We start from the raw sequence: 24,657 nt of genomic DNA, 5'->3' as shown, positions 1-24,657 counted from the left end.
CAGTTATTACAGCTTTACCACAACCTCATGAGTGGCCTTGAGCCAGAACCACATAGTGAAGATGCACTCAGACTCCTGACTCACAGAAACTGTAAAATGTTAAGTGTGTGCTGCCTTAGTTTTTATTCTTTTTTTAATATAAGATTTAATGTATTTTTTTGAGAGAGAGCGAGAGAGGTCACAGAGGGAGAAGAAGAGGGAGATGCAGACTCCCTGTTGAGTGCGGAGCCTAACACAGGGTTCCATCCCAGGGCCCTGAGATCAGGACCTGAGTCAAAATCAAGAGTCGGACGCTTAACCAACTGAGCCACCCAGGTGCCCAAATGTTTGTTGTTTTAAATGGCTATGTTTTGGGATCATTACATGGCAGTAAGATAACTACTGTACCACCCTGTGTCATCCCACTCCCTCAAAGCTCCTCTTTTTCCCAAGTGACAACGATAGCCAATGACCTAATGTTTAAGTTTTTTTTTCAAGATTTTATTTATTTATTAGAGAGAGAGAGAGAGAGAGAGAGGCACAGACACAGGCAGAGGGAGAAGCAGGCTCCATGCAGGGAGCCCGATGGGGGACTCCATCCTGGGTCCCCAGGATCACACCCCGGGCTGAAGGCAGTGCTAAACCGCTGAGCCACCCGGGCTGCCCCCCCCCCTTTAAAAGTTGGATGAGGATACCTACATTCAGTTAAAAATGTTTGAGTCAAAAAAATAATAATAAAAATGTTTGAGTCATGGGGCACCTGGGTGGCTCAGTGGTTGAGTGTCTGCCTTTGGCTCAGGGCATGATCCTGGGGTCCTCGGATTGATTCCTGCATCAAGCTCCCCATGGGGAGCCTACTTCTCCCTTTGCCTATGTCTCTGCCTCTCTGTGTGTGTCTCTCATGAACAAATTAATAAAATCTTTTAAAAAAATGCTTGAGTCTCCAGATTGCCACTAAAGAACAGTGGGGATTTCAGATACTGGTAGCAGGAAAAGATTATTGGAGCAGAGGACCCACTTACTTTGTAAGCATTAGTCCTGAGCCTAGGCAATGCTCCCAGCTTCTTTGAACCCCCAGATGATCAAATTGTGTCCCCAAACAACTCAAGGTTCATGACAGTATCCAGATTGCAACCTTTCATACCAGTTTTGTTCTTGGATAATGGTAGCTAAAGTTTACTGAGTACTAACTAAATGTCAGACACTTTTCTGAGCACTTTTTCTGAGCACTTTTCTGAGCACTTAAATGATGAATTTATTTAATCCTCACAAGAGCTCCATTCTACAGGGGAGGAAACTGAGGCACAGAAGAGGTAAGTAAACTGTCCGAGTTCAGAGTCAGTAAGTGGCAGAGTGGGGATTTGAGCCCATGTTAGTCATAACCATGTTCCTGGAGGGGAGCCCACATGTACTGGGCAGGAGGGACTCTGGTTATCAGAAATTGTCAGGACCTTTCTTTTTTTTTTTTTTTTTTTTTTTAAATTTTTATTTATTTATGATAGTCACAGAGCGAGAAAGAGAGAGAGGCAGAGACATAGGCAGAGGGAGAAGCAGGCTCCATGCACCGGGAGCCCGACGTGGGATTCGATCCCGGGTCTCCAGGATCGCGCCCTGGGCCAAAGGCAGGCGCTAAACCGCTGCGCCACCCAGGGATCCCTGTCAGGACCTTTCATCTCTTTCATCTTCCTTGTATTTCCTGGCTCAAAAACTGACAGCGGCTGTCCACTGCTTTACAGATTAAATCCAAAGTCCTCTTCATGACCCTTACCACAATTTGGCCCCAGCCCACATCTCTTTCTCTCTTCTCCGCCATGTAACTTTTGCTTCTAACTGCAAGAATCCCCTGATTTTCTCCCACCTGTTAGCTATCTTCCTGACCTGGCCAATGTTTCTAGTTGGAAACTAGTAGATGTGACACAGAAAGGGTTTTATGGTCAGATCACCTGGAGAAATCTCAAAGATCTTTCCTCTTATTTTTTAAAAATTTCAAAAAAAGATTTTATTTATTTATTTGAGAGAGAGGGAGAGAAGAGAGAGAGAGAGAGAGAGAAGCAGGGGAGAAGTTGACTCCCTGCTCAGCAGGGAGCCTGATGCGGAGCTGGATCCTGGGACTCCAGGATCATGGCCTGAGTCAAAGGCAGACGCTTAACCCACTGAGCCACCCAGGCACCCCAAGACCTTTCGTCTTATAGTGGCCATCTCAGATTCCGAGGAGATGACTGTGAATCCTCTGAGTGGAAATGCATCTGTTTTGCCAGAGTGAGACTAATGCTCCTAATAGTAGTGATCAAAGCTCTGTACCCTTGCACTTTACCCAGCAAAACTCCATCTCCTTCTGAAAGCCTTCCCCACTCCCTCCTGCCTGTCAGTTCTCTGTCCTCAGGCCATTCAATTCTTAGCTAAAATGTCACTTCTGCACAGAAGCCTTCCCCACCCCCACCCCCGACTGCCCCAGCTGAAGTAGCTGGGACTTTTCACCCTGGTCCCTTGTTTCTTTTCTTCCTGGCACTTACCAATGCCAATAGTGATGATTTATGGGTCTACTTTTTAATATTTTATTTATTCATGAGAGACACACAGAGAGAGGCAGAGACATAAACAGAGGGAGAAGCTGGCTCCCTCCCCTGCGGGGAGCCTGATTTGGGACTCGATCCCAGCACCCTGGGATCATGACCTGAGCCAAAGGCAGATACTCAATTACTGAGCCACTCAGACATCCCTATGTGACTGCTTTTTCAGTGTGTTCCCGTGGAAACAGACGCTCCATGAGGGCAGGGATTTTTGTCTGTCCCATGTCCCTAGGACCTATAACAGTCGTGGGCACATATAGAAAGTGGTGGGTAGCCGTCAAGAATGTGTTGGGGGAATAAAAAAGATGTTTCCCCTGGGAGCTCCTTTTGTGTGTTATTCCCTAGCTAGAGAACAAGTATCCTGAGGGCCGAGCCTACGTCATAGTCGTCAACTTCCCATGGCATCTAGAATAACACTGGGTCCAAGTAAATCCTGAGACCATACCAGTAAAATAAAATTGGTGAGATGTCTGGCCCCATGCTCCATCCGTTAACTGCACTGCTCTGCCTCAACAGGCTGCTGGGGATGTGGGGGGCCAGGGATGAAGAGCAGGTGCAGCCTTCTTTTTTTTTTTTTTTTTAACCGCATGATGTCCTAGCCTTGGATTTCACAAAGGGGTGATGGGGGTGAGGGGGCAGAGGGTTGGCAGATTTTCAGCAGTTTCGGGGCAGTGCAGAGTTTGCAGGGCAGAAGGTACAGCAAAGTTCAAAGGAAAGATGGAAAGGGCCATCGTCCCAAAGCCACACGTGTCGGAGAAAAGTGATCTCAGTCCTGGGGCTGGAGTGGGCATTCAGCAACCAAACTGTAAGGTCCTCAGGACTTTTTTGAGAGTTCAAAGCAAACTCTGGGGTTCTCTGTGTGAGTTAGGGACCAGTCTACTACCGGGGACCTTGGTGACCTGGTGTGGGAGAGGGAGATGAGAGGAGGCACCAGAGAGAGAGACAGAGAGACAGAGACAGAGACAGAGACAGAGAAAGCCTGGGGTCTTCACATCTGAGAATGGAATTGAGGGAGAGGAAAACAGCCCATTTCCTAACCTTAATGCAGTTAGGCAGCAGAATAAACTGCCTAGTGAGGAGGTTGACTCACTGGCATTAGAGGCATTTGAACTAGGGGAAATCACATCCTTTGGGGGGTTATCAGTACCAGTGAACCCTTCCTGGCTTCGGGCGCTGTAGCTCAAATGCATCCGTGTGTTTGTGCACTCACACAGACATACTCACACTCCCACACCCTGTGAGAGGAGAAATGACCCTGCTCCATCTCCTTGGTTCCACTGATGATGAAAGGGCTGGTGTGCCACAATGACTTTTATCCCTTCTCCCTCCTGGCAAGTCAATTCTGTGATCCCGATGTGCCCCCTGCAAATATCCTAGTGTCCCCTAGGCCTCCTCAGTCAGGAAAGATTCAACCAGCTTGCAGCAGATTTACCTTCTCTCTCTCTCTCTCTCTCTCTCTCTCTTTCTCTCTCTCTCTCTCACACACACACACAGCCTGAATACTTTCTCATCACCACTGCTCTCCCTTTCTCTTCCTCTCTCTCTGCCTCCCTTCTTCCCCCTCTGTCCCTCCCTATCCTGAGCCATTTTCAACAGATATCAGCTGGACACTTTTGCCCTTCTGCCTCCTGCCTTTGTGCGCCCCCAGCCGTTTTGATCCTTGACCCCTCCCAGATTCTCTTGGCAAAAGGCAAGGGTTTTCTCCGCCTCTGGAAGTATCTCTGGCATCTCCTTTCCTTGCCTTTCCCCCCTGCCCCTGCACTCTCATTCTAGCACAAATCTCAAAAGCCCCCTCCACTCCATTGAAGGGAAGAGGAAAGAATGAGACCCAAATAAAGTGGATCAATGGGAAGACTGAGAAATTGACATTGCACCAGAGGTCTGGGAGGAAACAGTGGACATTAGGCAGGGAATGGAAGGGGAAAGGCCCTAGCTGAGAAGCCAATGACCACAAATGGCCTTGCAGGGTCCTGGTCTGGCCAAAGCTGCTCCGCTGTCTCACTGTGGGCTCAGAGCCCAGAGCACGAGCCTCCACCAGGGGATGGCTGGTGGAAAAACCTCGAAGTGGGGGGAGCTGGTTTCCAGCACTCCGTCTTGATTTCCTCCCCTTTTAAGTTCCCTCTCCCAGATTCCCAAAGCCTTTTCCCCCTGTCCCAAGAGTCTTGTACAGCCTCCCCACAGCTAAACTCAGGCATCTGTGTCCCATTTCTGCAGAACCTTGGGAGGATAGAGTCATTTGTGTATCCAGGTGTGAAACGGTGGGGCATAGCTGAAAGCTAAACTCCACCGAGCTATTGTGTGGATGTTAATAGATTGTACTCAGAAGAGGAAAACGGGAGGATGGTGAGCTGTGGTCAAATACATTCTGGAAACCTTAAGTAATGTTAGCAGGTTCTTCTACTTGTGGGACTTCTCAGGGCCTTTCATGTGCTAAGGCGCACTGTGAAGGCCTAAGAGGGGGGATACAGCATTTCTCAGACATATTTGGCCATTGAATCTTTTCTTATTTTTGTAGAGCAGCTTACAGGGCAAGTGTTTTATTTGATGCCTTTCCCCTGTTGTGAGAATAGCATGTGTGTTTTCACAACAGGCTTTAAGACTTACCCCTAAAAGAGTGACCACAATGGTGGGAAAGTAGGCTCCCTTACAGTTAGTGGAGGCAGTGATGTTTACACTGGATCAAGCACTGTGTGTGTGTATGTATGTATGTATGTATGTATCTATCTATCTATCTACCTATAAAATCAAGGCTCAAAGGGAAAAGTTTTGACCAGAGGGCCCTGGTGCTATGGCTGTTTCATGTCACACATTATGGGTGATTGCCACTTACCAGATGGCTTGTTCTTATCCCATATAGTCCCAAGTTACTCTAATATTTAGGCTTTTAGGGCTGTGCCTGGGGGACTGGAATGGAGGAAATGAGGGGGCCTATCTCCCCCAAGACATTCCTATTTCTCACGTTGACATGCTCATGTTTAAGAGCTGGTCCTTCCTTTTTTTTTTCTTTTTAAAGATTTTTATTTATTTATTCATAAGAGACACAGAGAAAGAGGCAGACATAGGCAGAGGGAGAAGCAGGTTCCCTGTAGGGAGCCTGATACAGGACTCTACCCCAGTATCCCGGGATCCTGACCTGAGCCGAAGGCAGTACTCAACCATTGAGCCACCCAGGTGCCCCCATGAACTGACCCTTCCTAAAGCATTTGACATTTGTGCTATTGTTCTCCACTGACACCACCAGTCCCCTAAACTCCATCCTCTAAAGCCTTCTATTTTTTTTAAGATTTTATTTATTTATTCATAGAGACAGAGAGAGAGAGAGGCAGAGACACAGGCAGAGGGAGAAGCAGGCATCATACAGAGAGCCTGACGTGGGACTTGATCCAGGGTCTCCAGGATCACGCCCTGGGCTGCAGGCGGTGCTAAACTGCTGCGCCACTGGGGCTGCCCACTCTAAAGCCTTCTAGAAGGAGGCTCAAGGAGGGCTGGCTGTGAGCCTCAGTCCTCTCTCTGGATTTTCTCATATATGTGAACCAGGCATTTCTTTACAGGGCTGGGAAAATGGGGGCATGAGGGGGGGCTGTGCTCAGTCACACGGCACCCCCGTGAGCCTACTAAGTGACCTGACCACACAGGCTGCCACAAGGAGCCTCCACTGGCTCCTGCCAAAAGAAATGGGATGTGGGGGCCCTTTCTACCTGCTAGATGGGATGCTACCCAATTCACGAGTCACTGAAGAAGCCAATTAGATCTTTGAATCTAGAAAAAGAAATGAGAGAGAGAGAGAGAGCACTGAGATGCTCTTCAACCTGGTAAGCTGAGGGGTGGGCAGCAAGCAGCTCCTTTGAAAGAAAGGGACTTAGTCTTGGGAAGGGTTGGTTGCCTGGGAACAAGATGTTATCCTCCATGAAACTGAGTGCTCTCCAAAGATGAAAACTGTACATTATCAAGCTCTTCATAAAAGCCATGTCCACTGTACTCTGTGCTGGTTAGAGCACCACAGCAGGACTGTGTTCAGTTCTGGGCAGGACCCCTAAGAAGCATTCTCACAGACTGGAGTGTTACCAAAGGAAAGTGACTGAGATACCCTAAGGCCAATAGGGTAAGGCTTCTTCTAGGCCCTGGACTGCTGTTGAAAGCTGTGAATCCAGAGGGAAGACATGTAGGTACGCTTAGACAATTTTTTTTAAAGTTCAGGCTTGAACTCACAAGCCTGATATCAAAACCTGAGCTGATACCAGCATTGGACGCTTAACCAGCTGAGCCACCCAGACACCCCCCACTTACCCAACATTTTACATCCAATTCCAGGAGGTTCATGGACCTCCAGGTTAAGAAGTTCAGCTGTGGAATAAAACCACAAAAGGAATCACTGAGCAAATTGAGGGCAGGCCACTCAAAAATGTGCTGCATTGGCATACTGATTATTTTAACTAAAAGTTACTTAAGAAATAGCCAGTGCAAAAACAAAAACAAAAACATTCTGACCCCCCACTTTGTTTCCAGAAAGGAAAGAAATCTCCCACATGAAAGGTTCCTTCCCTGTCCCAGGAGGTAAAGAGACATCCTTATTACCAGAGACAGGGAATTTATGGCTGAGAAGGCTGTAGAGATAAACCTGTTACTTTTTACTAATTTACTACCCTAGCCCTGATTCTGTTTAGAATTCCTCACTAATTGAAGCTCCCAAACATCAGTATCTTTGTCCTGTCAATTCATCACAGATTTATTGTTTCTTTGTCTGAAAAGTATAAAGAACTGCTTTCCTTGGTCACTTCTTTAGGTCTCAATTGCATTATTGGGCTTCTGTGTGCATGTAATGAAACTCTGGGTTTTTTTTCTCTTGTTAATCTGTCTTAGGTCAATTTAACTCTTAGGCCAGCTAGAAGAATCTTGAAGAGTAGAAAAAAATTTCCTCCCCAACAGCAGATTTAGCCACAAAGGGTCAAATAAAGTGAAAGTCAAAAGACAGACATACTTGAGGAAATGTGATCACTATATTCAGATATTTTTAAGGGGCTGCCAAGAGAAAGAGAAAGAAGTTATTGGAAGAGACGGCTTTTAGCTCAGTCTCAAAAAAGTTCTAATTAGACTAGTTCAACCCTGGAATGGGCTCCCTTAGGAGGCAGTAGATGCCCTGCTGATGAAGGTTAAAAATTCGAAGGGGTAGACTGAACTAGATGATCTTTTAAGGACTGTCCTCCCAACCTTACACTGCCTCCCACTCGTGTGTTTCTGTCTCTGTCGCTGAGATCCTTCTGTGTTTACTGTAGTCACAATCTTGCCAATGAATAAACCCCAAAAAGTGAGAGCAGATGGGAAGTGGCCTCATGCTCTGGACTGCCTGTCCCCTCACTCTTCCACTCCCACCTTTGGGCATGTATCTTGCCAGCCCCCTTGCTAGGGCTCTCAGGTTTACCTGGTGCCAGCTAGTTAATCTGATTAACTCATCTGCACTAATGGGATCATGAATGCTAATGAATTAATGTGTTACCTTCCCAAGTGATATATTTGCATTTTTAGCAGAGGTCTTAGGAGATAATGCCTTAACTGGAGTGATAAATGTTGAAATTTCAGCTATTTGGCAGTCTAGTGAAGAAGATATTTTTGGAAAGGGAACCTTTTTCCACCCTTCACATCATACCATCTGCTGGAAGAGGAAAAAACATGTCCCTGCCCTTGAGGGGTTTACAGTTTATAAAGTTGGGGAATTACAATTGCTGACATTTATTGAGCCTCTATCAAAGTGTGGGGCTCTGTGCTAAGTGCTGTATACACATTATGTTCAAGTCCTCACAACAACCATCTGATGTAAGTATTCTGCAGAGAAAGGAGCTGAACCTCAGAGAGGGGTTAAGTCACCTCGTACCTTCTTTCACTGATTCTAGATGTTCGACACCACGTTTTCTTGGATTTCCCTGAGATGGAAAAGGTGCTGCCAGCTAAACTACGATGAGCCATGGATTGTAAGAAGCATGTCACTTTTAGAAATGTTAAAATCGTGTCTTTGAAACACTGAAATACACTGTATGATAAGGCCAGCTCCAGAGTACATGCTCTGCCTAATGCTGTTCACATAACCCAAGTGAGAACCAGTGGGGGAACACTTTGATATGATAATATAGTGGCAAGCACATATTAATATTTTAATACAAAACAATTACATAAGGACAGAGAAGGTGGCACACTGAGTCTGAGGTAAGTGGTGGCACGTGTCGACAGGGTCGTGAACCTCAGCGGTGGCGGGGGGGCGATGGCAACAGGGCCAGGATTCATGGTAGAGGGACTAGGTGATACAGGGTCTGAGGCTGAAGTGGAGGGAGGAGCAAAGAGCTGACTGTTGGGCATCAGGGAAGTTCGGTTTTGAGGTTATGCCACACTGGCTGGCTTGGTGTGTTAGGGAAACCCTTAGAGATAGGTTAGTTGGATGGGAAAGGGTTTTTTTTTTTTTAATTTTTATTTATTTGGGATAGTCAGAGAGAGAGAGAGAGAGAGAGAGAATGAGGCAGAGACACAGGCAGAGGGAGAAGCAGGCTCCATGCACCGGGAGCCTGACGTGGGATTCGATCCCGAGTCTCCAGGATCGCGCCCTGGGCCAAAGGCAGGCGCTAAACCGCTGCGCCACCCAGGGATCCCAAGGGAAAGGGTTTTTGAAGGCCAGGATGAGAGATATCAGTTCGATATGATGGGCACACGGGGGCAATGGTTGATTCTTGAAGTTAATGCTAACATATTAGGAGAAGCACATTCTGGCCACCAGGATGAATTAAAGCCAGAGGCTTCCTGAGGGAGAAATCAGCACTGCACAAGAGGGTTGTGTCATCAGAGGCAGCAGGATTCCCGGGCATTATGAACCTTGAACTCTCAGCTCTGTCTCTTGACCTGCAGTCCCCTTCTCTCTGGACTGTGTTCCTCACCTTCCATCCACTGACAAGGGTTTGCTGAGCCCCTACTATGTGTCTGTGCTTATGACACTGCCCTGAATGACACACGGATCACAGGGGCCCCTGAAGAGCCCACTCTCTAGCTACAGAGGAAGGTACACACACAGGAAGGAAGTCAAGGCAATATGACATAGTATGATCAAGTGCTAGATTGTGGTGAACAAAAGGTCTGGATTCCAAAATGGAAGAGGAGGAACTGTGGGTGACTATTGTTTTCTTTTTTTCTGTATTCTCAAAGTTTTCCACTATGTATAGGTATTACTTTCATAATCACGGAAAAGTTAGAATTTGAAAAAAAAGGAGGGCAGCCAATGAGGGCTGGAATGATCAGGAAGGCGTCACAGCAGCAGCTGGACTGGAGCTTGTTAGTTAGAGGATGTGATGGAAGGATTTGCAGAGATGGAAAAAAGGGGGCCACTGCAGGCTGGGGGGGCAGCAGAAAGTTGAATGCAGAGGGAAGGGTGAGCTCTGAGTGGGGTACAATGGGTCAGGGAGAGTAAGGAGACTGATGGAGTTTGGGGTCAGGAAGAAATAGGTCAGAGGCATTTTGTATATATGTTTATAGGATTATATATAGCATCTGTATACACAGTGAAGCTCAGCTGTTGTGGAAGGCAGGCCTCAGATACCAGGGAGAGGCGTTTCTATTTGATAGAGCAAAACGGAGCTATTATAGGCTCTTGAGCAGGGAAGTGACATGATGAAAGATGTCTTAAGGATATTCCTTTGGCAGCGGCTTGAAGGGTGGCTTGACAGGGAAGGTGAGGCTGCACGCCGAAGGACCAGACAGGAGGCTGCGGCAGGAATCCAGGTGTGAGGGAGCGAGAGCCTGGGCTCTGATGGCAACAGTGGGAATGGTCAAGGAATTACAGATTCATGAGGTAGTGGTGAGAGATGAGCTGCCAAGGCATGGTGGTGACTGATGGTATGAGGAGAGGGTGACTCATCCCAAGGCTCAGTCCACGGGCTCCGGAAAGAATGATGGCATCGCTAATAGAGACAGAGATCCAGGAAAGGGCTCGGGGCTGGAGATTGGCATGGAGGCTAAGGCTGGAGAGGAGACACCACAAGTCTGGTTGTAGTTGGGGCGAATTTGAAGTGATGGTGAACTCCGAAGATCAAATGTCCTTAAAGGTAATGATGAAATGAAACCGGAGCTCAGGTTAAAGGCCAGCCTTTATCATTTCCAATAATCACCCAGAATTCCAAAGTGGGACAAGCTGCATTTAGACAGCATGGAAACCTCTGGGAGTGGGGAGGAAAAAAGCAGACCCAATAGCCAATTCCAGTTTGGACTTTGCAGGTGATGAACTCTAAACTATGGGTACCAGCAGGCTGGTGAGACTGTTTACAAAAATCCCCCTCCTGAGGTACCTGGGTGGCTCAGTCGGTTAAGCATCCAACTCTTGGTTTCAGCTCAGGTCATGATCTCAGAGTCGTGAGATCAAACCCTGCCTGAAGCCCCGGGACCCACATTGGGCCCTCGCACTCAGCGAGAAGTCTGCTTGGGATTCTCTCTCTCCCTCTCCCTCTGCACCCCCCGCCCCACTCACTGGCACAGGTACTCATGCTCTCTCTTTCCCTCTAAAATAAATAAATAAATAAAACTTCTTTTTTTAAATCCCATTCCTTTTTCTGCCAGTCAGTGATTTCCCTACATATTTGAAAGATTACAGCTCGACTGTAGGTGACGAGACGAGTGTAGAACAACACTTCCTTTATTAATCATTATCTGCACTCTCAGTGATTTCGCTGATGGTGGCAACAGAGCCAGTGTGACACACAAAGCCCTCTGCAGCCTGGTGAGTGGGCTTATCTTCAGAGTCCCAGCCCACAGAGTCCAGACTCCTGGCCACCTTGATACAGGATCAGAGGCCAGGCCCATTAAGATATAATCTGGGTGCCTCAGTCTCCCTGTGTCAACTGGAAAAGGTATGGGTAGCTGACTTGCTTGGGTCTGGGTTAGAAGTGGGAAGATAAACAGAACAATTAACGAAGGGAAAACTGCAGTAATAAAAGATGAAGCTTGGGAGAGAAACAGTGAGCATACACTGCTGCAGGATTTCCAAAATGAGAGGTCTTGGTTGACCGGTTGACTACCATGCCACTTGGCACCACCATGTCACCTTCTGGCCACTTTTAATGAATGGGCTTTTCCATGCAGAGGGTCATAAATAGGACAATGGCTCCAGTCAATGACTTGGATTCCCTCTTTCCAATCTCCTACCTCCATAAGCATCTTCCACTTGGGACACCTGCCCACTTCTCAACCACCCTCCTTCCAACCATCACTCCTACCTCAAACCAGCAACCAGAGGACTGATCTGAAATCAGACCAGAAATCTTCAGCAGGGAAATTCTGGAAACCGCTGGCCGACAGACTATGCAGTATGAGAGTGTGTGTGTATGTGTGTGTATGCATGTGTGTGTGCGCACATACACATGTGAGTGTTCATTCACCAGTCTAACCATCTGTTTCTCTGTTTTCCCAGTGGGTTTGGATCAGAAGCAAAGAGAGATCTGTTTGGGTGGTCCTACTCTTGGAGCTGAGCTCTCTTGGTGGTTAGGAGCCTACAGCCTGGGCAGACTCATACATCTTTAGAAGACATCATTCCTTACCCCAAGAAGAACCAGTGAGAGAAAGGGGCTAAAATCCCACAAATATCCCTTTATCTTCAGTTCTCTATTCCCTTCCAACCCAGGGATGAGGGGCTGGGCCCAGACACCTGCCTGGGGCTGATCTTCTGGGGGTTGGGCAGGGAGGGGAGAGCTGGTGGGAGAGCAAATGGGCAGGCAGAGGCCTCTGCCATCACCCTCACACCCACCTGTGGGCTCCTCACTTATTTCTCTCCTACCAGCTGTAACAACAGAGCTCCTGCTGACATAAAAGTGCTGTGGTAGCTCTCCCCATGCCCTGGCACAGGTATGACCTCCACTGGGACTATCCCAAGTGCTGAGAGGCGTTTTCAAACTTATTCCACCAGGGAAGCTGAAAGGCGTCTCTTCTTCGATGTCAACGCCCTGAGAGGTCTCAGGAATTTGAAACGGACAGCCCCTGCCTCCAGCTTCCCTAATGGAGGTAGAGCACTCAGCACTCCATCTCTGCCATCATCTCACTCGGATTCTGCAGCCAGATTCCCCATTGCTCCCTCTTTCCTGTCCTTCAGGTGGAGGCACTAAAGGTCCCAGGTGCAAATCTACTTTCCCTGGGATGGTTAACTGACTAACTCCTTATTTCCTAGCTCCCCCTGACATCATGACATGTGAAGGCTCCGAGGGCAGGAGGTGAAGAGGGTGTGAGTACTGGGAGTACAGGAGGCAAAAACAAGTGGAGAGCATCTACTTGGTGGCTTACCAGCCATGCGGAAGGCTGAAGTGACTTTTGGGCCTGACCCTCCTCTTCTTGCCTACTGCCATAGCTCTAACTCCCTCTCGGCTGGAATGCTGTAGTATTTTACAAGCTGGTCTCAATTCCTCCTTGTTTCACTCAAGCGGTTTCCTATCACACTGCTAACCATCCTGCAACACTCCGCATTAATCCTCCAACAGCCCTTCGGGGTCTCTTCAAGTCCAGACTGCCCATGCTGACATCAAAGGCCCTCCAAATCCAAGTACCCCTTAGCCCCCAAGTCAGTTTCCCTCACTGCCTTGCCCCTGGAAGTCTGCTCCTTTGCTGGTCAACAGTCTCAATCTCATACATTTCCCAAAACCTAACTCAAAGTTTAGCATCTTCTGGAAAGCCTCTCCCTCCCTTCCAGCCCATACTGGTCCCTCCCTGTGCTCTGAACCCCTACGGCGCTTAGAGTTTAAGGCATATAATATAGCATGTAATTGTCTTCCAAGTTTTATTATTCTTAGTTGCTTCACATGGGCAAGTATTACTTTTCTGTTAAATCATGTATTTCTAAAGAGCAGGCCCTTTGTTCTCCCCTTCTCATCCTGACGTGGGTATTGGGCTAAACCCAGGGGTTCTCAATCGACTCCTGTTGCCTTGCCTTAACTTCAAAATGAAGGAAGAATGAGATGAATAAAGGCCCTCTGAGGATCTTCTCTGTCCGTCCATATTCATTCTCTCTCTCTCTCTCTCTCTCTCTCTCAATGTTCCAGGCAGTTGAAGAGCTGAGGCTGCCCAGAGAGGCCTAGCCAACCAATCCGCTGTCAGATCTCTAGTTTTCAGTACACTCCCACCTCCTAAGGCTTTTCGAGCAGATCAATAATGCTGCTTAAGTGATCAATCTGAGACACAATGGGCTGCAGGGGCCAGTGTTTGATTAACTTTAGAGAATAAATGTATTCTGGAGGAGACAGAGGAGGGAGGGAGAAACAGAAGAGAAAGCAGGAAGAAAGATGATCTGGGGGAAGGGAAAGGGAGATCTTTTATGAATGGGGATATGATAGAATGGAGCTGAGAGTAGTTCTCACCTGATCTGATTCCACAGCAAGTTCTTATTGCGGCAACCAAATAATCTGAGGTTGTGCTCAGAGCCCACTGATTATCCCAGGGCTGCCGGGCAATCTTTGACCTTGGCAGGACCATTGCTGCCATGGGGTGCTGAGGGCCTAAGAGTGGATGGAGAGGTAGGTGTGGGATGGAGACTGAAGGGGAGCCTAAGGAAGGGCTTGGGCCATGAGGGGTGCTCCCTGGCAGAGTCTACAGTAATCCCAAGCTCTTGCATCCTTTGAGGCCCAACCCAAGACTGGTGACTCTGATAGCCATGGTGATATGGGACAGTTGGCCAATCCGCAAGGTGTGATAACAGCATTACCTTCTTACCAGCATACCTCATATGTATACCTGTCCATTGGTATATATACCATCCTTCCTCCCAAGGTTCTGGGTCTGGAAATCCAATTATTTGGCCATTAACAAAAAAGAGGAAGGCCCTTTCTGATTTTTTTCTGGAGGGCCCAAACTAGCTATACCACTCATCACAATTTTTTCTGGAAAAGATAGTGTTGTCTGGAAAGAAAAAAAATCAGAGCAGATGGCTGATTACTGGGAGAAAGAGAGGTCCTCCTTTAATCTAACCATGATTCCTGCTGCTCTCATTAAAAACCCATCCTTCACAGATAATGGGATTGTTACTCCCCTTATTACAAAGCCTCAGCATCACCTTTGACTCTTCTTCCTCCCTCATCCTGCTCATCCAATTGGTAGGCAGATTGTTTTTTTTTTTTTCTACCTCCAATACTGACCAAGCCACCTCCATCTTTCTATCCCCATATGACTCTTGTAAAACCAGCCTTCATGCCTCCAAAATGACCCTATTTGAATCAATCTGCCAAAGGAAGAAAATTTAAAAAAGGAAAAATGAGACTGAATCTAAGGAAACGTAGAGCTAATTTCTACTTACAAGAGATACAGGGAATTGCCGAACAAGCTAAACAACAAGAGGTAGTAAACAGACCAGAATGTAGGACAGCATGCACAACAACCAGCCTGCCGTCTCTAATAAGTCAAAGAGAGACAATTTTTGAAAGGGCCTCAAGATACATAATGACCAAATGTGATGTGTTGGGCTTTTTGGGGTATTGATTCTAACGAACCAACTATAAAACAAGTTTGAGCTAGTTGAGGACACCTGATTATGGACCGGATCCTGGATAGTGCAAAAGCATCATTGTTACTTTTGTCTGCTGTGTTAATGAGGCTATGGTTATGTGAGAAAATGTCTGTGTTTTAGAGATGCAGAGAGAAGTATTAGGAGTGAAGAGACAAGAGTGATGTCCAGATTTTGTTTTAAAACAAAGCAAAGGATTAAAAGGATAAAGGAAGCAAATATGGCAAAGTCCTGGTAATTACTTAATGTGGATAATGGGTAAATGGGGTTATTATGTATTTTATCTATTTCTTTGAGAAATGTTTATAATAAAAAGCAGAGGTAGGCAGTACCGGTAGCCCAGCAGTTTAGCACCGCCTTCAGCCCGGGGTGTGATCCTGGAGACCCAGGATCGAGTCCCACATCAGGCTCCCTGCATGGAGCCTGCTTCTCCCTCTGCCTGTGTCTCTGCCTCTCTCTCTCTCTCTCTCTCTCTGTCTCTCATGAATAAATAAATAAAACCTTTAAAAAAAAAAGCAAAGGTAGTAGCCATCCACTGTACCCCAGTCTCCCTTTCTGGCTTTATCTTCCATTCCTACCTCATTTCTCTGTGAGTCTATGACACAGCTACTCTACATACTTGCTCACGTGATTCTTGCCTGAACTTCATTCCTTCATTTGCTCATTAATTCATTTGTTTATTTGGCAAATATCTATCCAGGGCCTCTTAAATGCACTAGGCACTGTAAATGCGAAATCACTGGGACAGAGGACAAGGGACGTCCTTCATCTTTATATCCTCCCCAGCAACCAGCACAGCACCTTGCACATGATGGGTGCTCAGCAAATGTTTATTGAGCTGATGCACAGGGGGAGATGTGATAGAATTCCACTCTAATATGATCCAATGAGTATTTAATCCCACCCAACAGACGCTTATTGAATACCTACTGCATGGGGGGCATTGTGTGCTATAGGGATGAAAAGAGAAACAAAAAACACCAGGCTCTTTCTTCCACTGAGCTTATGAGGTAGATCACACATGCCCATATGAGAAGTTATTTTTGTATGTGAAGAATATATGAGTTAATGATTCAAGCCATGGGAGTGGGGTGTATGAGTGATGTACTTGACAAATGTATTTTATTTATTTATTTTTAAAAAGATTTTATTTATTTATTCACGAGAGACACACAGAGAGAGGAAGAGACATAGGCAGAGGGACAAGCAGGCTCCCTGCAGGGAACCTGAGGCAGGAGTCGATCCCAGAACCCCGGATCATGCCCTGGGCCAAAGCCAGACACTCAACCGTTGACGCCTCAACCCAGGCATCCTTGTATTTTAGAGCCAGTTAAGGGAAGGAAGAGTTCATAGTGGGGAGAAAGGTCACTTGAGTCTAGAATGATCCCAGAAGACTTCACAGAGGAGGTGAATTTAACTGTAGCATTGAAGGATGAGCACAGTGGTACTGGATGGGAGGGAATACAGGCAAGGAGGGAGGGGTATACCTGGTCAGTGGGATGGCATGAACAAGAGCACAGGTGCCCCCCAAATGTACAAAAGACATGTCTAGGAGACCCTGAGGAAAGTAATTTGGCTGGAGTGGAGGGTCCATGAGGGACTATTTCTCCTGAAGCAGAAGTTCCCATGGTGGGACCTAGGAATCTACAAGTGATTTTGAGAAACACTAAGATTTGAGAGTACATCATGGGGACAAGCAGTGTGGAATAAAGCTCTAAGAGTATACAATATTAGGCCCAGTCAAGGAGAGTCATGGATGTCAAGCTAAGGAAGCTGAAATTTATCCCACAGGCCATCAGGTACCCCTCAAGGGTGTTGGTCAAAAGTATCACGAATAATGGAGATTTGGGAACATGAATGTGGCAGGTGTGGAAATCACAGACTGGCTCGGAAAGACACTAGGGGGTGGGGTGGATCAGGGTACAGTTGGATGGTTCTGAGGCTTCTAGTCTGGGACTTGAGCAGTTTTGTGTAACAGAGGTCAGAAGAACAAGTCATCTTTGAGACATAATGAGATGAGGGTGTGTGTTGAGTCTGATGTGATAACAGACTATCTGAGGGAAAATATTCAGCAGGTAGCTGGGAATACAGGAGTGGTATTCAAGAGAGAGGTTATGTTGAGGCTAGAGAAGTGAGAAGGGTCAGTAGAGGGGTGGGAGGGGAGGCCAGGACACAGTCCTGTGCCTCTGGTGACAGAGGAAGTGGAGAGCAAGAGGAGGTGGAGAACACCCTGATTTGAGGGGTGGGAGGAGGGACTAGCAAAGCAGAGAAAAAAGGAGGGGTCACGGGGGGTGGAAGGAGACACAGACAGTATAACCAGGCAGAGGGCTCTTCAAAAACTCAGGGATGGCTAGTAGTCTGGCTAATGCCAAAGTGAAGTTGAGGGTTAGGAAAGGTCACTAGCTATGGAATGCATACAGAGACCCACTCATCTCATGTTTGTCAACACAGACAGGCCCAGTGGCTCCTCCATATAGCAGGGAGCTTTGTCTCTCTCTCTCTCTCTCTGTGTCTCCATCCCCACTTCCTCCTCCTCCTCCCCCTGCCTGCATGTCAGACACACACTCTGATTTCCAAGTTCATTTTCAGACTGCCCAGGGGAATAAGGTGCTAGCATGCCACTGAGCTGTTTGGGCTGCTAACCTTCCATCGTAAGGATGGTGCTCTTAGAAAAGGGGACGCTGCCTGGATGGGAATGAATAAAGAGCCCCAAGATCCCTCCCCTCTCCTTACCAGCTCAGCTGGGGGACGGGGGAGGGCCAGCACTGGAAGGGAGGGAAGAAGGTATGCTTCCCTCCCCATCAGCCCCTAGCCCTTGGATTTCTCAGCAGAGCTGCAAGGTCCAGCCTGTTTTGAGTCCTTCATTTTGGTTGCTGATAATGCAAGAGAATGTTTATCTTTTTGAATTTATGGGAAGAAGGAAAACAGAAGTCCTTGAGAGAAGAGCCAGAACAGTTTTCTGCTACTAATGCTAATAGCCTTAAGGCTGGCCCACAGCTGAAGCTCACTTGGGTGTGGCTTCCGCCCAGGGGCCTGTCCAAGCTAACGGTCATTGCCCACAATGAATGAGGACTGTCCCAGCTCCCCCTAGAAATGACTGCTAGGGCCCTGTGAAGGCATGAACGCCCATAAGCCAAGCTTGTCTGCATGTGCCTCACTTCCCATAATTTGCTCCAGGTGTGTGTGTGGCATGCGTGCGTGTGTGTATATACGTGTGTGCACCCGCACGTGCATCTTAAGGTTTCAGCTATAGCCTAGAGGCTCCCAAAGACAGGAATCCTTTTTCTATTGCATTGGTGCCACATTCTCAGGATGCTTTGTCTGGTGCTGACCAATCCTTTCTGCAGAGTTGGGGGGGGGGAGGATATAGGGTGCTTCTGTTGTCCTGCATCCACCCTGTCCTGCATCTACCTGGGCTCCCACCAAGGGCTGGAGTGGGGACTACTGCAGTGGGGCAGTGCCAGACCAATGCCTCTCCTCCACCCATGCCTCCCTGAGCCCCCCTGGACTCCCTCCTCCACCCCAGCCCCAGGATTGCAACTGCCTCACCCCCACCCCAAGTCCTGGCCAGCTTGTTGCTGCTGTCAGCCACTTTTTCAACCCACTATTGCTCCCAAAGGACCTCACTGGTGGCAAAATACCCCAATCAGGCCACAGGGCTCACTTCCCAAAACCCTGGGACTGTGCCACTCACAGGTGGGGAAGGTCCCCCTGACTCATTAAAAATGGGGCCTGCAGCCTCCTAAGAGTCCTTAGCCTCCTCATTCAAGGAGGCAGATGCTCCGTTGCACTGTCTGAAGCCACAGCACCAACAGCATCACTAGCTTGTGTTTATGAGGGCACTTGCTGGTTTAGGGCAGCTAGCCCTGCCAGTCTGCAGGACACCTCAGATCTGAAAGATGCTCAGAGCCAGGAGCCCAGGGCTCCCACCACCCCTACCCTGGCTAGCCTCCTCTCTCTGGTGGCCATCAGCCCACACTCGCAAGGTAGTTGTGGTGGTAGGTGTCGGTGGGAGAGAGAGGAGGATCCCTCTGCACACAGCAACGAGTGTTTCTCTCCCACTTGGATCACATCCCCTCCCTTGTCAGAATCCTGCAGTGGCTCCCAATTGCCTCTTGCATCAGTTTGAACCTTCTCTCTGTGGGCCTCAAAGCCCTCCATAATTACATCCCACCTTCCCACATCCCTACTCCCACACACACATCACGCATAACTCCGGGCCAGACAGAGACAGTAGATGATGCCATCCACAAATGTTCCAGCCTGGATCGGACCACAGGTGCCTGACAGCCCTACTAACAGAGCCATTCCTTTGCCTCCTTAAAAACGCAAATGTTACCTGAGAGGTGAAGGCAGTAAAACATTATCAGCTATGAGCACCTTGGCCAGGCAAGGACTATGCCATCTGATTTGACGGGGCAGGGAGCAAAGCCTGGCCAGAAAGGTCTAAGGGGTGGGGGAGGGGACCCAGAGGCTTTGGGAGCAGCCCATGGGAGGGGTGCAGGGACCAGGCTCTGACGTCGAAGCCATCTCTGTCACGACTTTACCAAGGGCTAGAATCTGACTCAGTGTCTCTACTTAAACCTGCCAGACCCACTCGACTTCCCCTCTCCTATCTTGCTGCCCCTTCCATACGCGTTATATCTTATTTCAACTCAGGGATGCCCTCACACCAAGCTGCTGGGGTTGAATTGCTTCTCTTGTATGAAAAAAAAAAAAAAGGCACGAAATTGGGTAGAAGCCGGCATGTTTGCGGCAAGGCCAAGTCTTGTTGAGGTCTCCCTGGGGAGAACTGAGAGCCTTCAGCTCTTTGGAAATAGCCAGGGCTTCCTGGGAAGCCTCTCTGGGCTCCCAGAAAGCTGGGAACTGGATTCCCTAGGCTTCTGCAGTAAGCTTAACGGAAAAGGAAGGGGAGGGAGGGAGAGGCAGGGTCCCCCAGCTCAAAGCCAAAGTGCGCCTTTCACCCCAGTCCGCCAGCAGGGAAAACTCACTTGGGGCTTTTCTCTGAGTCAGCATAGATTCCGCACCCTCCACTCCTGAAAGGGGCGCCCCCAAGGGAACCTTGGTCTTATAACAATTTCCCCAAGGGGCAGGAGTCCAAAGACTGCCCCGCCCTCCACCAGAGCTGCAGGATGCTGAGACCACCCGGTGGACACTGGGGCTCTGCAGCTTTACCAGCATGCCAATGGGAGGGGACAGGTCCATCAGAATTTAGTATACACCGTGGTCAAGGGCTCCTGGGTGACACCTGCAAGGGTGGGGGTGCCACCTGCTTCTGGGGGGAGGCGTTAAGCATTTGCCCCTGCAGTGGTTTCAGTGTGTGTGCGCGCGTGCGCGCGCGCGTGTTTGTGTGTGTGTGTGTGTGTGCGCGCGCGCGCGCGCGCGCGCGCGGGGAGGAGGCAGGGGCGGGGATGGGGTTGGGGGAGGCCCAGGAGCTCCTGGGTGGAAGGGCACCACTCTCAGAGTTAGCAATGCTTCCCCCCACCCCAGAATGGAGTTCTTAAGGGCCCTGGTGTAGGTGTCTACCGTAGCTTGGGGTAGGGGTTGGCTGTGTGTTTGTGCGTGTGTGTGTGGGGGGGGGGGAGGCAGCAGGTACTGGATCTGCAGTAATGTGCAGTTGTCATGTAGTTTCTCAGGGATACTCTGAGACAACACACACTCACATACACACTCTCCAAGCTCCAAAGCACCAGGCTGGGGAGTAGAAGTGTGTGTGTGTGTGTGTGTGTGTGTGTGTACAGGTTTTTTGGCACTGGGGAGGTATGCATAGCTATATGTGTTTGGGTGGACTGCTTAATTAGCATCCTGGTGGAGGGGCAAGTGTATCTGTGAGTGTGTGTGTGTGTGTGTGGTCTTTCGATGGGGGTGACTAGCTGAGCGCCGGGTCTGTGGTGCGGCTGTGTGTGCGTGTGTGCGCGCGTCCGTGTCCGCGTGTGAACATGGCCTCAGGAACCACACACATGCTTCAGACAGCTGTTTCTGGCAGCCCTGGGGCTCGAGCTTCTCCGGGCACCCCTGCTAAGTGGTCACCTCCCAGCAGCCAGGCCCCGCGTCTCGCCAGCTCTCCCAACTGTGCCCAGGGCTCCGGCGCACACACAAAGGCACCACAATGAACGCGCTGCACTCCCCTGCACTCGGCTCCTCACCCTGCATCCCCGGTGGCCGAGGCGAGCCCGCTAAGCCGGCGGCTCTCCCGGCAATGGGCGCGCAACCGGCCGCTCCCCACGCCCGCCCAAACTCCGGGCGGCCCGACGCTCGGCGCCCCCTGGCCTGACCCCGGCTCCCGGGGGCGCCCAAGCGCCGGGCGCCCCCGAGGCGGCCCGCAGCGGCAAGCTCCCGCCGCGACCCACTCCTGGCCCAGCTGAGCTAGCGGGCGCGCCCCCCGCTGAAGGCAGCGCGCCTCTTACCTTCTTCCTCCGCCTCTTCTTCCTCCTCCTCCTCCTCGTCTGCAGCGGCGGCGGCGCGGCGGCGGCGGCGGCGGCGACGGCGGCGGGACTAGGGCGCCCGTGTCCCCGAGCCCGACACGGGCGTGGGGCTCAGTGGCGCCGGGCAGCGGGGCGGGCAGAGGCTGGCGGGGCGGCAGCAGCTGGCCCGGGACACGCGGAGCCGGCGCGCAGGCGGCGGGCTGCGGGAAGGCTGGCAGCGGCGCGCGCGGACTCCTCGGGCGGGCTCCATGGCTGCGCCGCGGGCGGCACCATCGCCGTGGCTCGCTAGTCGCTCTCTCGCTCCAGGAGTGCGGCAGGCGGCGAGGTGACGGCTGGTGGCAAGGCGGCCGGACTGCCAAGGAGGGGAGGGGAGGAGGGGCGGGGGAGGGGTGGGGAGGGGGGAGTGCAGAAAGAGGGGCCTCTCCGGCGCCTCCCGACCCCCGAGTGCTGGCGTCGGTTTCCCCGAATGGGAACGCGGCTTAAAGGCGCAGCTCCCGGCTGGGTCACAACTAAAAATAAGCACAAAATTGACAATTGGGGGAAAAGAATCTCTCAAGGCGCAAACCCAGCAACCCAGCAACCCAGCCACCCGGCCCGGCGCTGCCTCACTTCTTGAACCTGCCGGTTTGGTTGGTCTCTGCCAGGAACTGCTGGCAGCTAACAGGGCAAAGCCAATTTCCAAAGTGAACCCGGGAAAGTGCGGGGGTGGGGGTGGGGAGTGAACTGCGGAGAAGGGGCGACGGGGAACTCTCGCTTAGGGACTCTGTTCCCTGGCCCCTGACCTTGTCTCCCCGAGCTCCCCGAGCTCCCTCGCCCTCACCCCCAATCTGCACGCCATCCACCGGGGTTGCCTTCCCTGCGGCTCCGCTCCGAGTCACCACTACCAACATCCACAGGCACCTTGAGTTTGAGCTCGGCTCCTGCTCCCAGCGTCTCTCCCCGGCGCTGGAGTGCGAGCTGTTGCCGAGCCCAGGCCCCAGCCCGGGAGCCCACCTCAGGAAGAGAACGATCTGCCAGCAGCAAAGGTCCGCTTAGAGCTCGCGGTTGGTTTGGGGAGAGGGGAAGGAGGTTAAGGTCGGCCTGCGTGTGTGTTCACCAGCCTATGGAGGGAGGGTCCTGCGTAGACACACATACACACCAAAGGAGAGTAGCTAAGCACATAGCACAGTGCCTGATGAATGAGCTCAGGACACTTTTAAGAGACATGCTATGAATACTAAACATGTAGCAGCCAAGATTCAAGAAAGCCTCTTGGTCTCCTAGCTGCCCTCGACCCCTTTGGGGGAGTTTTAGGGGCCAAGAAAAAGGCCACTCTCCCTCTCCCACAAAGGACAGCCTCAGCGAGGACCCAGGGGGACCCGGATGCTCGCTGACTAGTCTGGGAGGGGGAAGTTGAGGCCAGGGAAGAGAAAAGCAGAAGAAGCTGTGGAGTTGGGAGAGCCACTGGTGATGACAAACGCATGGTGAATTTCCCAGTGTCAGGGGCCTTTCTGAGAGAAAGCTAACAGACACATTGGGCCCTCAGCAGTTCTAAGGTGAAAAGTAAGCCCTCCTCAATTTCCCCTGTGTGCCTGGACTCTGGAAGGGAGGCTGCTCAAAAGAGGGGACACGTTCCAGTTGGAATCACCTCCTCACCTCCAGTTCTCTTTATTTTCTAAAGATTTTATTTATTTATTCACAAGAGACATACACAGAGACATAGGCAGAGGGAGAAGCAGGCTTCTGGTGGGGAGCCTGATGTGGGACTTGATCCCAGGGCCCCAGGATCACTGCCTGAGCCAAAGGCAGATGCTCAACTACTGAGCCACCCAGGTGCCCCATCTCCAGTTCTGTTTAAACAGGAAAGGCTGGAGGGCTACTGAGGGGCCACTGTGGAGCAAGAGGATGGTCTCGTAGGATGTGTGTGGAATTTCCAAGATACAGAGGATAACTCTGGGTGCAGAGCTCTGTGGCTCCCCTGCAGCTAGGATCAGCAGTTGAGTAGCTGACTAGCAGATTTGGCCATCCATCCAGTGAGCACACTTTTGCTTTCTTCCTGGCACTTCTTATCTTGAAAGAAGGGATGGAAATTCCCTGCATCTGGTGGGGGGGGGTAGTCCAGGCTGAGAAAACAAGCCGATGGAATTATTAAAGATGGATGGTGAGTGAAAATAAAGACATTCAGGGAGAAAAACACAATATTCCTGGCAGATGCATAGGCAGACCTGAATACAGGAGAATGCTCTGAGGAACACAACACACACACCAGGACACACACACATAGTCACACGTAGGACCAAGACATACTGAGCTAATACAAAAAAAAAAAAAAAAAAGAAGAAGAAGAAGAAGAAGAAGAAGTCTAGCCAGAGAAGTGACTCACACTTGATTTCTAGTCCTTCCAAAAGAGAGAGGTGACGAGAAGCAGGGAAGAGTTGGCCTCCTATCTCCAGGGATTGGAGAGGGAGCCGGGAACCAGCTGCCCAGTATGAATAATGCTATTTGTAGCCAGACAGTTCCTGGCTGGCTTCCTTGGGGTGATGTCTGGGGGAGGGGGGAATACCCTCCAGAGTCCCCTGATCCTTACAGAGTTTGTTCCCTGATCCTTACAGAGTTTGTTCCTTACTAATAATAACACAGATGCCAACAAGTTAGTTTGTGTCAGTTCTTACCATAAAGCACAAGGGATTAATAACCCATTGGAAGGGACTCTGTCACTGTGCAAACGCAGGTGTAGGGCATCTGGGTAACCAGTGAGGCACTGTACAGTTTAGAATGGTGATTAAGGGCACAGCTCTTGGAGTCTACTTCTTATTAGATGTGTGACCTTAGGGAAGTCATTTACCTACTCTGAGCCTTACTTGTGGGATGGAGATGCTAGAGCTTCCCTCATACAGTTAGCCTGAATATTAAATGAGAAAATGGATATAAAAGGTCTCAGTAAATGGTAGCTATCCTTTCTCAAGACCAATCTCCCTCCTAGCTAGCTGCTAAAAGGCTCCCCATTTTGTTCTCATTCTGCTTCATTCCAGTCTGATCTCATGTAGCATTTGCATTATTTCTTGCTCTTGGCCAAAGTGAGCTCTTCAGCCTGTGTGCACATTGGCTGACTTCATTTACAAAAGGAGATCTTCGGCCCCCACCCCCACCCCCCACCCCAGTGAATCACAAAGGTAGGGTTCTGGTTTTGGTTTTGTTG

At 49.9% G+C, this 24,657-nt stretch overlaps 1 protein-coding gene and 1 long non-coding RNA gene across 2 annotated transcripts in view; one reads left to right on the top strand and one right to left on the bottom strand.

The window, feature by feature from the left end:
• Window positions 1-21,583, bottom strand: part of FRMPD3 (FERM and PDZ domain containing 3) — a 132,339-nt gene extending 110,756 nt beyond the window's left edge. Inside the window, exon 1 of the mRNA XM_049107537.1 lies at window positions 21,462-21,583. The gene's annotated coding sequence lies outside the window, so the exon portion shown is untranslated. The remainder of the gene's footprint in view (window positions 1-21,461) is intronic.
• Window positions 1-24,657, top strand: part of LOC118353707 (uncharacterized) — a 43,487-nt gene that overhangs the window by 6,187 nt on the left and 12,643 nt on the right. The gene's annotated exons all lie outside the window — the stretch shown is intronic.

The sequence above is a fragment of the Canis lupus genome, chromosome X (assembly GCF_003254725.2).
Source record: "Canis lupus dingo isolate Sandy chromosome X, ASM325472v2, whole genome shotgun sequence".
NCBI classification, from domain to species: Eukaryota; Metazoa; Chordata; class Mammalia; order Carnivora; family Canidae; genus Canis; species Canis lupus.
This window is presented reverse-complemented; position numbering and strand designations above follow the sequence as displayed.